Raw genomic sequence first — 13,198 nt, forward strand, 5'->3', positions numbered from 1 at the left:
CTCATTGAACAATTTTAGTTTTAGATTATTGCAATGAAGAGGTGGTTTTATTGTGATTTGCCTATTTTCTTTAGTTATTTGTTTTTGTAAAAAAATCACCTACCACGCTGATAAGATTGCTTTGATAATCATTAGGCCTATTGACAGTTTGGTGGTTCCACTGGGTTCCAAGCTGCACAGTAAAGTTCCAAGCTTCTTATAAAAGCATGTGAACTTTAGAAGTAAAATATTACACACAAAATTTGTTGGAAACTACTACAACGTTACATTAGTGATATCAATGCCAGCAGGATGTCATGCTCAATATTTACCCTATTTGACTTGGGTAGGAATGACATCCTGTAAAGGTACGTAAGGGTATAGTTACATCCACAAATTGAGAAATGATTTGAAAAATGTTAAGTACAGTGAGAAAGTAAGATTTGGGTAAAAAATAAGAATGAAAAACCTTTGGTTACATTGGAGCTGTGATTCCCATACTTAACAGAAAATCTAAAGTTGGGTGGAAGTTCTCCAATAAATTTTGTGTTACATCTGACGGGTTTTTTCTGTGAGTGCAAGTTTAATTCCAATTTATACCCGTTCACTGCAAGTATACAGGCCAAACTAGTAGTTTAGGGCATTAATCGGGTCGATCCCATGAGGAGCAATGTCTACAAGTACTAGGTCCTTATTTTCTCTATTATTTAGACTTACAATGAATTTGAGCAGAGAATTTATATTAACTACTACCTACAATCTGATTTAACAATTGCAAGATACAAATGGAGAAAAATTCACTAAAGACTTGAATCTAGGGATGTAGATTCCACTTATGGCACAAAAGATCCAAATGAATGAATTTAACACTTGTTACTACTCTTGTTTAATTAGGGATTCATTTCCAAAAATACCAAACTCTCATTCTCATGATAATAATGATCTTAGAACAGCTTAGTTTTTCCTAATCTCTTGGTAAATAACTAACTCTGTTCTTGTTCATGCATGAAATGCAGATTTCATCCACTTGAATGTATGTCTATTCTCATGAACTTACAACTCAAGTTCTACTCATGTTATTCCATTGTTTTTACCATTTCTCAATGAGTAATACTGTGAGAACCCGAAAATTTTCACATTTTCTAAGCAATATTTTATTTCCTTGCCTATATTTTTATACTGTCCTTTGAAATATTAAACTTTTTATGTATTTTATAAGTAAGTACAGTTTTAAAATTATGAGTTAGTGTACGTTAGTTTGAAGTGCGTTATAGACGTGGGACCTGCTAGTGCGATATAATTTTGGTGACTAAGTGAGTTTTGTGCTAAGTGTTATTATTTTACAAGGTGCTAGGAGATAATTGGAGATTAGTTAGATAGATTACCATTGAGAGACAAGAGGATAAGTTTGAAAACAAAAGGTGCCAAGTGTCACGATTTGGTTGGGGTTGGACTTTGACTATTTTTCCTCCACCTTTACTAAACACAAAATTTGACCAAGATCATCTTCATCTTCTCCATAAGCTGGCCGAAAATTTTGAGGGAAGGAAAGGGAGAGAAACTTCATTTTTCACTTCAATTTCTTGCTCCATATTGAACTCCAACCAGAAATTTTGCAAAACCCACCATAAAAGTGCTAGGTAAGGTGGTTTTCAGGGTGTTTGTGAGTTATTTTGGAGGACAAAGCTTAAGCTACCATCTGCCTTAGGGAGATAAGGTAAATTTTTAAGAAACTCCTTCTTTACTTCAATTAATGGGCAATTTGTTGTTATAGTTGTTGAATTAGTAATTTTGTGAGAAAATTTCATGGGTTGTAGTGAATTTGTGGATATTTCAGTTTTCTTGGTGAAATTTCTGCCATAATATGAAGATTGATGATTAGTCATGGTTTGATAGTTTTGATATATGAAATATCTAGTGTTTAGATGGTAGTTGACTTGGTTTAAAGAAAATTCTGGTTTGTGGGTGCAAATTCCAGCTTAGGGTTCCAATGGTAGTAATCTGCCCTGTCTGCCCGAATCTGTTTGGCCATGTTAGAGGCTGAACAAGCCTTATCACAAAACATGAAAGTTGTAGGGAATGATGTTTTATAGTTGTCTGAAAAATTTCAGCTCAATCGGAGCAACATAGCCTGGGAAAAGATGGAAATACCCTGACTGCCATAGGATTAAAGTCAGTGAACAGTTTTGACAGTGCACCAATTTGATCGCGGTTGTTCACCTTGATATGTACTGAATTAGGATTTAGCCAAAACATGAAAGTCATAGTACTATGTCTTAGCTTTCCAACACCACTGAGAACACCTTAATCGGACTTCGGTAGCCTGAGTTATGGCCATTTGAATGTACTGCAGTTAACTAGCCTGTTGGTAGGAATCTGGTTCTGTAAATTGGGAATATGACTTAGATACACTGCAAACTGGACTAAGTGGTCTTCATTAAAATTGTAGCCCTCTGTCTTAGCTTCGAAACGGTATAAATTTTACCTCAATCCGATAAGCGTAGCCTCGGTTGTGTCCGTTACGCAAAACAACGTCAAATCTGTCTTTTGTTTCTTGATTCAACCTTTATTTCCGCACATGTTCCTAGCTTGATTTTGTACTTGTATGACTTGGAGCCTATGAAATGGCTATTGAAATGAGATGATTTTGTTTGTGACTTTGGGATTGATTGAGGAAAATAATGAAGCCATAAATGGCTGGAAAATAGGTAAATACAAAGGGCGTGCTGCCCAAATTTACACTCGAGGATTAGGTAACGATTTGAGAGCGAATACCACGTGAACCATCTAGGGTATTTATGTCTTCTTTTATCAAGGTATATAAGTTAGTATTTGGCCGAAACTTGTACCCTTGAAAAAATGAAATTTACAACTAATAGAAATATGTTTTCTTTGCCACTTCGACTCAAATAGCGATTTTAAAGTTTTACAAGTGAGCATAAGTTTTATAAATATTTTACTTATGTCTTTCGGTTTAACTGTACTCTTTTCACTACCAAAATCATATTTATACTTTGTACTAGTACGTATTCAAATTTTCTTTGAATCACTTTAAATCACTTAAATCTTTGATGGTTGAAGCATAATGTGTTCTTTTGATTATATTAGGGTTCATCGGTGACTGACGGTATTATCCGGCAGGATATTTGGGATATTATTTTGCGTAAGTAAGTGAGTGTTCCTTGTTTGTTATATTTTCATTGACTATGTGGTTTGTTCTTGATTATATGACTTGTTATGAACGAATGACAACATGTTAAATGTTTTCAATGATTGCTTAAAATGAGTTTTCTAGACGAGTGTGTACTTTATCGCACTCGACCTAAATGAATGTGAAATTTTCAATGATTAAATAATTAAATACTAGTTGCGCATGAATGTAAGCCGTTTGGCTGAATTGGGCCCTTGCCCTTCGTTGCCGGTCGACTCGAGCCAGAAGCGGACTCGGTCGGGCGATTTGGTGACCCTGGGTGAACGTTTGGTATACTCGAGTATTACCTTGTTGTCGAGTGGAGCCTGGCCAATGTCCAGGAGGGGGTGAATGAAATGAACGAACAAATGCCAATGCAAACGAGGGTTTTACTTACAAAAATGCATTTTTAAATAATTGGAGGAATAAGGGAAATGACAGGAGAATGAATGAACGAACAAACGAATGAAAGGCTCCCTGTGAGCCTGTATCCTTTTAATGAATGTGTTAGTATTGCTTTCCATTGTAAATGTTTCGTGAATTATTGATTATTGATGGTTAATGCATTGAACCTATTGTTTGATTATGTGTTCGGAACCTCACTGAGCTTTTAGCTCATCCCTTTAGTTTTGTTTTCCTTAACAGGGAAAGGCGAGTAAGGACGAGAGCTCGGTATAGACTAGCCTAGACTAGTTTCAGATTTTGTAATGGTTCTTGCCCTACCTTTCGGCACGGGTTGGATGTACGAAGGATTGAGAACCTTTGTATATTCAGTGTTTGTACTCCCTTTTGAGATAAAAGTATATATAAGTTTCGCTTTAAGTTTTGGATTGTTGATATATTTATTCCTGTGGTTTTATTCCGATTTTAAGTGAGGACTGACGTGAACGACTGAGTCCCGGCGAGAATTGGGCAAGCCATAAGTTTGACCCGAGGCCTTTTTCATGTGGATCCGAGCTCGGATCGATTGACCTCAGATCCATTGCTCCAAAAGTACAGACGATGGTTCGGATCTCTCCTTGTTGCACACTCGGATCCGTGTGATCAATTTCCAGATTTTCAATTCCATCATTTTTTCTTCATTTTTGCTCCTAGTTTCTTTTGTACTTTATCATCCAAATGATCCTTGCTCTTTCTTTATCTCGTACATGAAGTTCACATGTCAATATCCTTCAAAATATCACAAGTTAAAGAATTAATCCACTCATTTAGCAAGTTTGATTATTCAAACAACACTTAAGCAATTAGCACCAAAAAGAGTTCAAATATGGCTTTAATTCTCTCAAATCATAACAAAAGTTCATGCCAAACTTGTACAAAATATACGTTAAATATTCACTTATCAACATCTGAATTGAAAACACAATTATGATATGCATATTGAAAAATCTCAGAATGTCTAGGGCTCCGTATGGATCAAGTGTTTTTAGGTCTATTTTTCATAAAAATTACTGTAGCAGTGTATATGAAAAAATTGTTACTATAGTTGTTTATTGGGGTGTTTATAAAATTTTATATATTATTGGGGTATTTTTTGAACATAAAAAGAATCACCCACCACCACCACCCCCTCCCTCCTCCTCCCTCTTCCCTCTTTCCCTCCTTTCTCCTTACTCTCTCTCTTTTTCTTCCTCCTTTGTCATCCTCCCTCCTCTCCTCCCCTTCTTCCTTCTCCCTTCCCCTCCCTCCCCCACCCTTTGGTTGTGGCTACTGCCTATGACCAAAAGGTCGAGGCCAAGAGTCGTGACCGGGAGGGGAGGGGAGGAGCAGAGGAGGGAGGAGGAAGAAGGGGAAGGGAGGAAAAGGGATGAGGAGAGAGGAGGGGAAGCAGGCAGTAGGTGGTGGTGGTAGGTATTTTTATTTTATTTGTTTATTTTCTTATTAGTTGTATTTGAGATTTGTATGGATAGGTAAAATTTTGTGCAAAAAATTTGGAAAGATACAGTACACTTTTAACTGTGGATCAAGACTTATGATACAAAATACATAGGATTCTAACTTGAACAAGTGACCTAATAGAGTTAGATATTCCGAGAAAGAAAGCAAAATAGTACAAAATTACCGGGATTTTAAATCAACCAAGAAAAAGAATTTAAAAAAGAGCCTATAGTAAGCAAAAAATGAGGACTCTACTGATTTCTGAATCATAGAGTTCCCTGAACGATTGTTTGGGAATAAGCTTTTGGCTGGAATCACAGCTCCATTGTTCATAAGCCAATGTACCTTCTAAAACCATTTGCTTTTGGTCCTTTGCATTTTGTTAGTTAACCATACTGTTGCTATTCAAATTTTTTGCCATATCGATCCTTACACTCCTTTAAAAAACCTAGCCTCGTGAAGAGAAATTGAGCGACCAAATCTTGCAGAATAGGTGATTCTAAGGGAAGATTACTAGAAAACGGTAATACAAATGATGCATGGGCTACAAGAAATTAGCTCAATCAAATATGAATTTAACAGAAAATCTTGCAGAATAGGTGATTCTAAGGGAAGATTACTAGAAAACGGTAATACAAATGATGCATGGGCTACAAGAAATTAGCTCAATCAAATATGAATTTAACAGAAAATCATTAACAATTGAAGACAGATTTAAGGTTACTGTGAGTGATTACTTCTTTAACGGTATTTCTTTTCCAATGAGCTTAAAAAGCATTCAACAACCTTGCTGATCAAGTATATGCACGTGTTGTGTGGCAAGGCATATAAGTTTAAAATTCAGCATGGTTAGTTTGACATCCTCTATATTTTAGAATTTTTGTACCTTCTTAAAGCTGGACATCAAGTCATATAAGTTAATTAAGATAGAAAATTTTTATGATTCTAATTAAATCTTATAATCTTGAAAACTAAAATCTCCAAGAACCTCTAAATTTATTAGGTTTTATTACAAGAATAAATGTAGAACCATTAGAAGATATAGGTATAATTAGAAGTTTTGTGACTGTCAATGAAAGACTAGGGTCAAAATTGTTGATCCAAAAAGCTCGAAAGACATGTTGTACTTGGTATGTGAAAGAGATGAATATAGCTTCTAGTCCTGGTGTAATCCGATAAGCTGAGAGATAAGCCAAAAGGATACTAATAGAGAAGTTAGTTTGGTAGCCACAGGTGTTGCTGGCCTTTTGAATATGGAAGCTAGTGTACTTTTTGGATTGCAAAAATTGGAAGATGAAATGAAAAGCATGGACTTTAATTTCATGTTGGTTATGCTATTGATGATGTCTATGAAATAAATTGAAATTGCTATATTTCTTCTTTGTTGGCTGGTTGAAAAAAAATGCAGCAAATGATCTTCATTTTTGCAATGGATATAATCCATTCCTTATCAAGAAAATAGAGATGGAACGCCATAGATTGAAGAACTATGATTGAAGATAGTTGTATAATATAACATGAACTAGAAATAGGATTGCATTTTCATCAACAACTAACCTTGTCTAAAATAGTTGCACAAAGTACTTCTAAACTAGACCAGATTTGCTGGTACATAAACATCATACACCATACTAATGCTTTGAACAAAAATTCGGTAGACATAAGCATATCATAGCCACCCATATCAGTACACCAGAAAATGGTCGCAAACTAATACATTTTTCTAAACAAAGAGAAGCCATTCTATCTATGTTAATCAAGGCTGTGTAGTTTTGTATTTTGTGGCCCTGAGCTTCTGCGGCACAACAGAAACAGTAGGTGGTTTTCTGTCTTTCTTTATAATCATTTGGGTCACCAAAGGCAACTCCAGCACTACATTTTTCTATAGGCTACAATAGCAGGAAAATAAGAAGTGAAAAAAGGTCAAAATACACAATATATTGAATCCCAATAAAATAAAAAAAAATTTCTTTACTTGACCATACTTGAGACATAAGATGATTCCTAGTAACAGCTTTGCTCATGCTAGACATTGTTGGCTAAGTGTATGCCTTCTTGCTCATGCCCTTTGATTTGTTTGGAGCTTGATAATAAGCACTTGGTGAAGTATGTTTGAAGTTGTTCTTTAGTCAGTATGTTGAATAGGTGCCGGTGAGTTTGATATTGGTTGTTGATCAGTTGGTTCTTGAAGTTGCTATCACAAGAAATTTGAAGTTTAGTAATGGCTAAAATAACCATAAATAATACTAGACATTGAACATACTATTTACCTTATAAAACTTGGGAGTTTGGATGAATTGGATTTTTGCAACTTCTTGAGTTGTGACCTGCTCCGAAGCGAATCTTGCAATGAACTGTAACACCCTTTTCAGTTGATGTTTAACCTTTTTTTGGTTCATCAAGAGCTCTTCTACGCACTTTTTTTGGTCTACCAAACATCTTCCTAATTGCAGGTGGATTCAAACCAACTTCTTTACATTTTACCTAGTATGTATCACTTGGAATAGGTTTAATCATATGCGCATATATCTTTAGATATGAATCTCTCTTGTAGCAGCTGTCAACAAACTCCTCCACTGGTCTCTTTGCTGCTTGCATTGCAGCACGAGCATGAGTGCAAGGATAACCTCTCAATTGGAATATGCCATAGGTAGAAGTCTAGCTTTCCAAGTCCACCACAATTGTATTTCTAATTCCAGCATCAACCTCATATTTTTTTCCTTCCAGCCAATACGGTATGACACACACTAGCACCTATCTTATTTTTCTCAATTTCTCCATGATATTGAGCAAATTGTGCCTTGAAACTTCTCCATTCCAGCTTGCCTGGATTCTCTGCATTAACCTTCTCCTAATCCACTCCAACATGCCTATCACAGCTAGTTCCCTTGCGGGAAGAATATAATTATTAAAAGATTCAGACAAATTATTTATCAAAATGTCACAGTTGCTGGTAGTTCTAAAGCCCTGGACATAAGTTTGGTGGAAATTTGGCCAGCCATGTAGCAGCTGGATTCTCAACCTTTGCCATGTTATACATTCCTATTTGCAAGTCTATCTCATTACCAGCACTTGCACGTGCCCAGAACAAATCTTTCAGCTCTTTTTCCTTGGAACTTTGGTTGAAATTTTGACACATGTTTTAAACATTACCTACGCTCAGATTTTGGAAAATCTTCCTTGACTATATGCACTAGACCATTTTGCCTATCTAAAATGAAAGTCCAGCTTATGTTGTCTACACCCATTCCTAAGTCACCCATCAATAACTCCAAGAACCACTTCCAACTATCGCATCTGTCAACCTCAACAACTGCAACAGCTATTGATACCATGTTATCATTCCCATCCTTTTCTACAGCTGATAAAAGTTGACCTCCAAATGCACTCTTCAGAAAACACCTATCCAGACCAATCACTGTTCTACATCCATTAAGAAAACCTTGTTTGCAAGCATAGAGATGGTAGTATAACCTCTCGGATATACCCTTTGAGTCATTTGATGGCTTATCAATCTGCAACTTTACAGCACTTCTTGGATTTGTCTCTCTTACAGTTGCCACATAGTTCCAAATTTTGTGATATTGCTCAATGTCCAGCCTCTGCATCTCTTGTTTTGACTTTTCTTGGCTCTGTATACCTTGACAGATGAGACTTCAACCATTAATTCCTGTTTAATCTCATTCTGAAATCCTATTATAGCACATTTGGGATCATCCTTAATCTTGTATTGCTTTCTGCAGCTGAGATATGAAGAAGTGACAAACTTGTTATTGTCTTCTCTGCCACAGATATGCTCATCGTTCCAGGTTTTTATTCGAAAAGTTTTTGTGCCTTGGATAGATGCTGCATGAACCCTCCATGTACAACCATTGGAATATTTACTATAATTCTATGCCTAATTATTTATCCAATTTAATTCATACCTCAATTGGATACACCATTCTTTCAATAAATTCTGAACACTTGGAAGTTTGTGAACTTGAGACCAACCTTAGCTCAAAACGTGGCTTCTTGAACTCTTCCTGTAGATCAAAATCAAGGTATTCTAGTCGCAACTCATAATCAGATCCATATATGTCTAGCAACTGCTCATCATCAGCCACTGGTTCAAAGTCTTCATCTTCTTGTTGACCGTTCAATCCATCTTTTTCTTCATGGCTGACAAGTTCCTTATCATCCGCAGAATATTTACAATCATGGGAACGTTGGCTGTTCACATTATGCTCCCCTGGCTTTATGACATCAGGTGCCCTCCAAGATTTTTTTTTTTTTTTTGTGATTTATGTCTTCTAACATCTGAAGACTTTTCACCACTCGAAAGGTATAGAAGAATTCTGCCCTGCTTCAAGTTCTTCTTGATCAGCCTGTTCAGCTTGACTTTGTCTTGTACGTTGGCTTTGGTTAATGGAAAAAATTTTCACTGCAAAATCTGCGATTGGTGTTATAGGTCCATCACCTTTTTTGTCAGCAAAAATATCTTCATCTTCTGCCGTCTCAAGCCCTTCTTTTACCCATTTAGGTTCATTATCATGTGATCCCTCACCAGTTTTAGCCTCCATGTTTTCTTTGCCCATTCTATCCCTACCATCATTTTCAACTTCTTCAAAAGGTTGTTCCCCAATAGGAGCAAATATTAGTCTTGTAGGGAGACCATCATGTGCAAAATTCATTTGGTCTGTATCATCTTCCCCTTTGATTGGAAGTAAGCCACCATCCAAATCAACATGTGGGGCACAATACCAGAAACAAACTTTGTTGTTATCAACCACATGCATATAAATTTTGCCAGTCGCATAATGGAACGCTCTCTTGGTTTCCTCTTCCTAAATATGGCCACCTTGTCTCCTGTGTACATAACAATTGGTTCTAATTTGAACATTCCTCCATAATATATATGCATCCCCACATATTCACTTGTTTTCTGCTCGTCTGTTTAATATAATAAAAGAAGAAAAAAACTAGTTTCAGTGCCCCAAGTACATTGTCCCTAGACAGCTATATTATGTTATATATACAAACTGACAAAAATACATATTACTTGGGACTATTATAATTTTATGAATATGCTTTAACATATTTGAATTCATAAAAAACCAAACACTATAATGTAGTCTGGATATACACGGATTTTGCACAGAATCGAATTCATAGAATAATCGTGATAAAGTTTCCATCTTTACATGCAATACGTGAGTTCTCTATACCAACACAAACATAGGACTAGTTATCAATTTTTCTGATATATACCTCACAAATCATGAATCCTAAGTATTACATGGCAATTAATTTATGAAAACCCCAAACCAATATTAACAAACCCATAACCTAGGCACGTATTTGATCACGATATCTAACGGCTACTGCAAATACAAATTGCAAATTCAATAAAAACTCTCACGAAATCATTTCAAAAAGATTAAAAATTTTTAGACATAGTCAACATAAAGCTGAAACTTGTCAGTTATACTTGGATCTGTCACAGCTAATAGTCGATCTTCTTCCTTTGCCTCGATTCTAGATGCCTCATTCAGTCTCTCTCTTTTTCTCTCACTTTCAATAGAGTTTTATTTAGGGTTTTCTCTCTCTTCATCACGAAGTGGAAGAAGCAAACGAGCTTCTTCTGGTATGATCTTTTATTTACGAAGGGAAATATTGGCATTTTGGTTGCCCTCGTTAGTGTTAAGTTATAGCTTTCCAAAACACGGTATAAAGTGTATGAATGCTGATTCAGAGGGGTTATTTTATATTTTACCCTTAAATATTTTACTTTGATAGAAAATTTTTTAGATTTTCAACATTGAAGACTATTTAAGAACAATTTTAGAAATTTTCAACAAACTTTGGTCATGCAAAAACAATTTACAATGCAAGAATATTTTATGATACAGTCATATCATTATCCATGATAATCAAATAAGTTTAAAACATAAAATAATAAAAATTGGTTCCAATACCATTATAATGAAAACAAGGTACATACACAACAGAAACTTTAGAAGTTTGTTTCCTTAAAATAGATCCCACTTGGATTAATTCAATGTGACGTACAAGAAAGTAAATAAAAAGTACCTCCGAAATGACATAATCTCCGTGAATCAACTACCTTTTGTTGATGTTCAAACCATCGAAAGTTACTTTTTACTTGTCTAACCACTGAGGTCGGTTTAGTCGCCAGGGAAGGCTCTTGTAGTCTTCTCCAAGTTTAAGATTTGAGTTCTATGCCTGGTAGTTGGAAGTGGGAAGGGTATGGAGAGAGGTAAGAGAGTAAAGAGTTACATACTTGTTGTCGCGCCCCATTTTTTATAAGAAAAATAAATAAATGGTTTAAAAAGTGAATTTTTGATTTGAAAAAATGAATTTTGATTTACAAAGAAAATGAAGAAAAATATGGGTCTAAATGGGACTTGAAAATGCGACGATTTGACCCAAAATATAGTTTTAAAAGGGTTTTTTGAATGAAAAATGGAGTCGCCACTTGGTATAGAGTTAAGGTGTACCAAGTCACCTAAAAAATGAATTTTTAAAGGAAAAAGTAGAAAACCCTTTTTAAACGACTCCAAGTCTACAAAAATCAGAGAAAAAGATTCGGGAGTCACATTTGAAGAAAGGGAAGGCAAGGATAAGAATCCAAGACACCCTTTCAACCTAGCCAAGGCTAGTTGCGCGATTTAGTCAAAGATTTTCTTATTTTAACCTAAAGATTTATCACATTTGGATGTACTATATGAATGCAAACCCTAGACCTAAGAGGGTATCGGGGGTCGAAATTTCTCTTCAAATCTCAGTTGGTGCCAATCACATTAATTGTGACGCCCAATAGTGATCCTTTGGAGAAGTCACGAATAATGCAAAAATGTGAGACTCTGAGAAAAGAAAAGGGATAAAATAATTATATAAATATACATGTCTTAAAGGAGTGCATCATGTCGGGTATGAGGGATCAATATTCGTGACTCAATTTTCCCTTTAATAGAGGGAATACGAGCGTGCTAAGGCTAGAAAGTCAAACTCATCCATATCCCATATTCAAGGGGTTATCTCTAGTCTAATCAGGCAAAATGCACTAATCTACCCCCCAATTTCCTAAATGAGATGCAAATCTAGATGTTATATATACATAGGGGTAAGGGATATTTTATTAGGGGAAATATTATGTGAAAATGATAAAGATCCTAAAAAAAATGGAAAAATATGCATGAAGTGTAATGTAATCGTACAAACATGATCTAACGAGGGAGGTCCCTAAAGGTCTAGCATTGGACTAGCCCATGTCTATGAATCCTCACTAGCATTGGAGTAGTGGGAAATCGGAACAAAGAGCCACAACTAGCGTTGGACTAGTGTGGTGACGGGAAAGGAATCACAGCTAGCATTGGACTAGCGTGATAACATGCATTTATTACAGTCTAAGAAAATCAGATAAAGTATAATAAAGCAAATAAACACATAGATCACATAAGGCACATAACACATAGGCATGATATCTAGATGCACGTCCTAAGAAAGCGGTAACACATAGCACATAGGCATGCAAATCACGCAAAGCAAATAAGCTCTAACTATTACATTTGAGGGGGGGCCTACTACAATCTAAGGGGGGAATGAATTAAATAAAATGATATAATAACCTAACTATTACAATTGTGGCATTTTATTGCCTTCCCAAATAAATACAAATTAAATTAAAATATACAAAATTAAAACAAATAAAGGAACTAAATGAATAAATAGAATGAGAATATTAAAAAAGCATGCAATTTCGCACATAAGTTCACATAGGGGCACATAGGGTCAAGTAAAGTAAGAAATAAGGGATATGGTGTACCTCCCTTGAATTGGCGCCCTAATGAAATGAACTTACTTATTTACCCTCCAAAAAACAAAGAAAGGGTCAAGACATCACTTTACTTAAAAAATAATCACAAAAGATAAAAATGAATTGTGAAATTGAATCAATTAAATCATATAAACAACCCACATTCAAGAAGTCAAAAGAATAAAAGACTTGATTGCAAACATTAACAAAGTTTTGGGGTCAAAATTAAAGAAAAATAAAGTTTAGGGACCCATTTGCAATTAAATCGGGGATCCAATTGAAAGAAATTAGAAGTTATTGGGGTCACAGTGAAGATATCCAAAAGTACAGGG

Source organism: Coffea arabica, chromosome 2e (assembly GCF_036785885.1).
Source record: "Coffea arabica cultivar ET-39 chromosome 2e, Coffea Arabica ET-39 HiFi, whole genome shotgun sequence".
Lineage (NCBI taxonomy): Eukaryota > Viridiplantae > Streptophyta > Magnoliopsida > Gentianales > Rubiaceae > Coffea > Coffea arabica.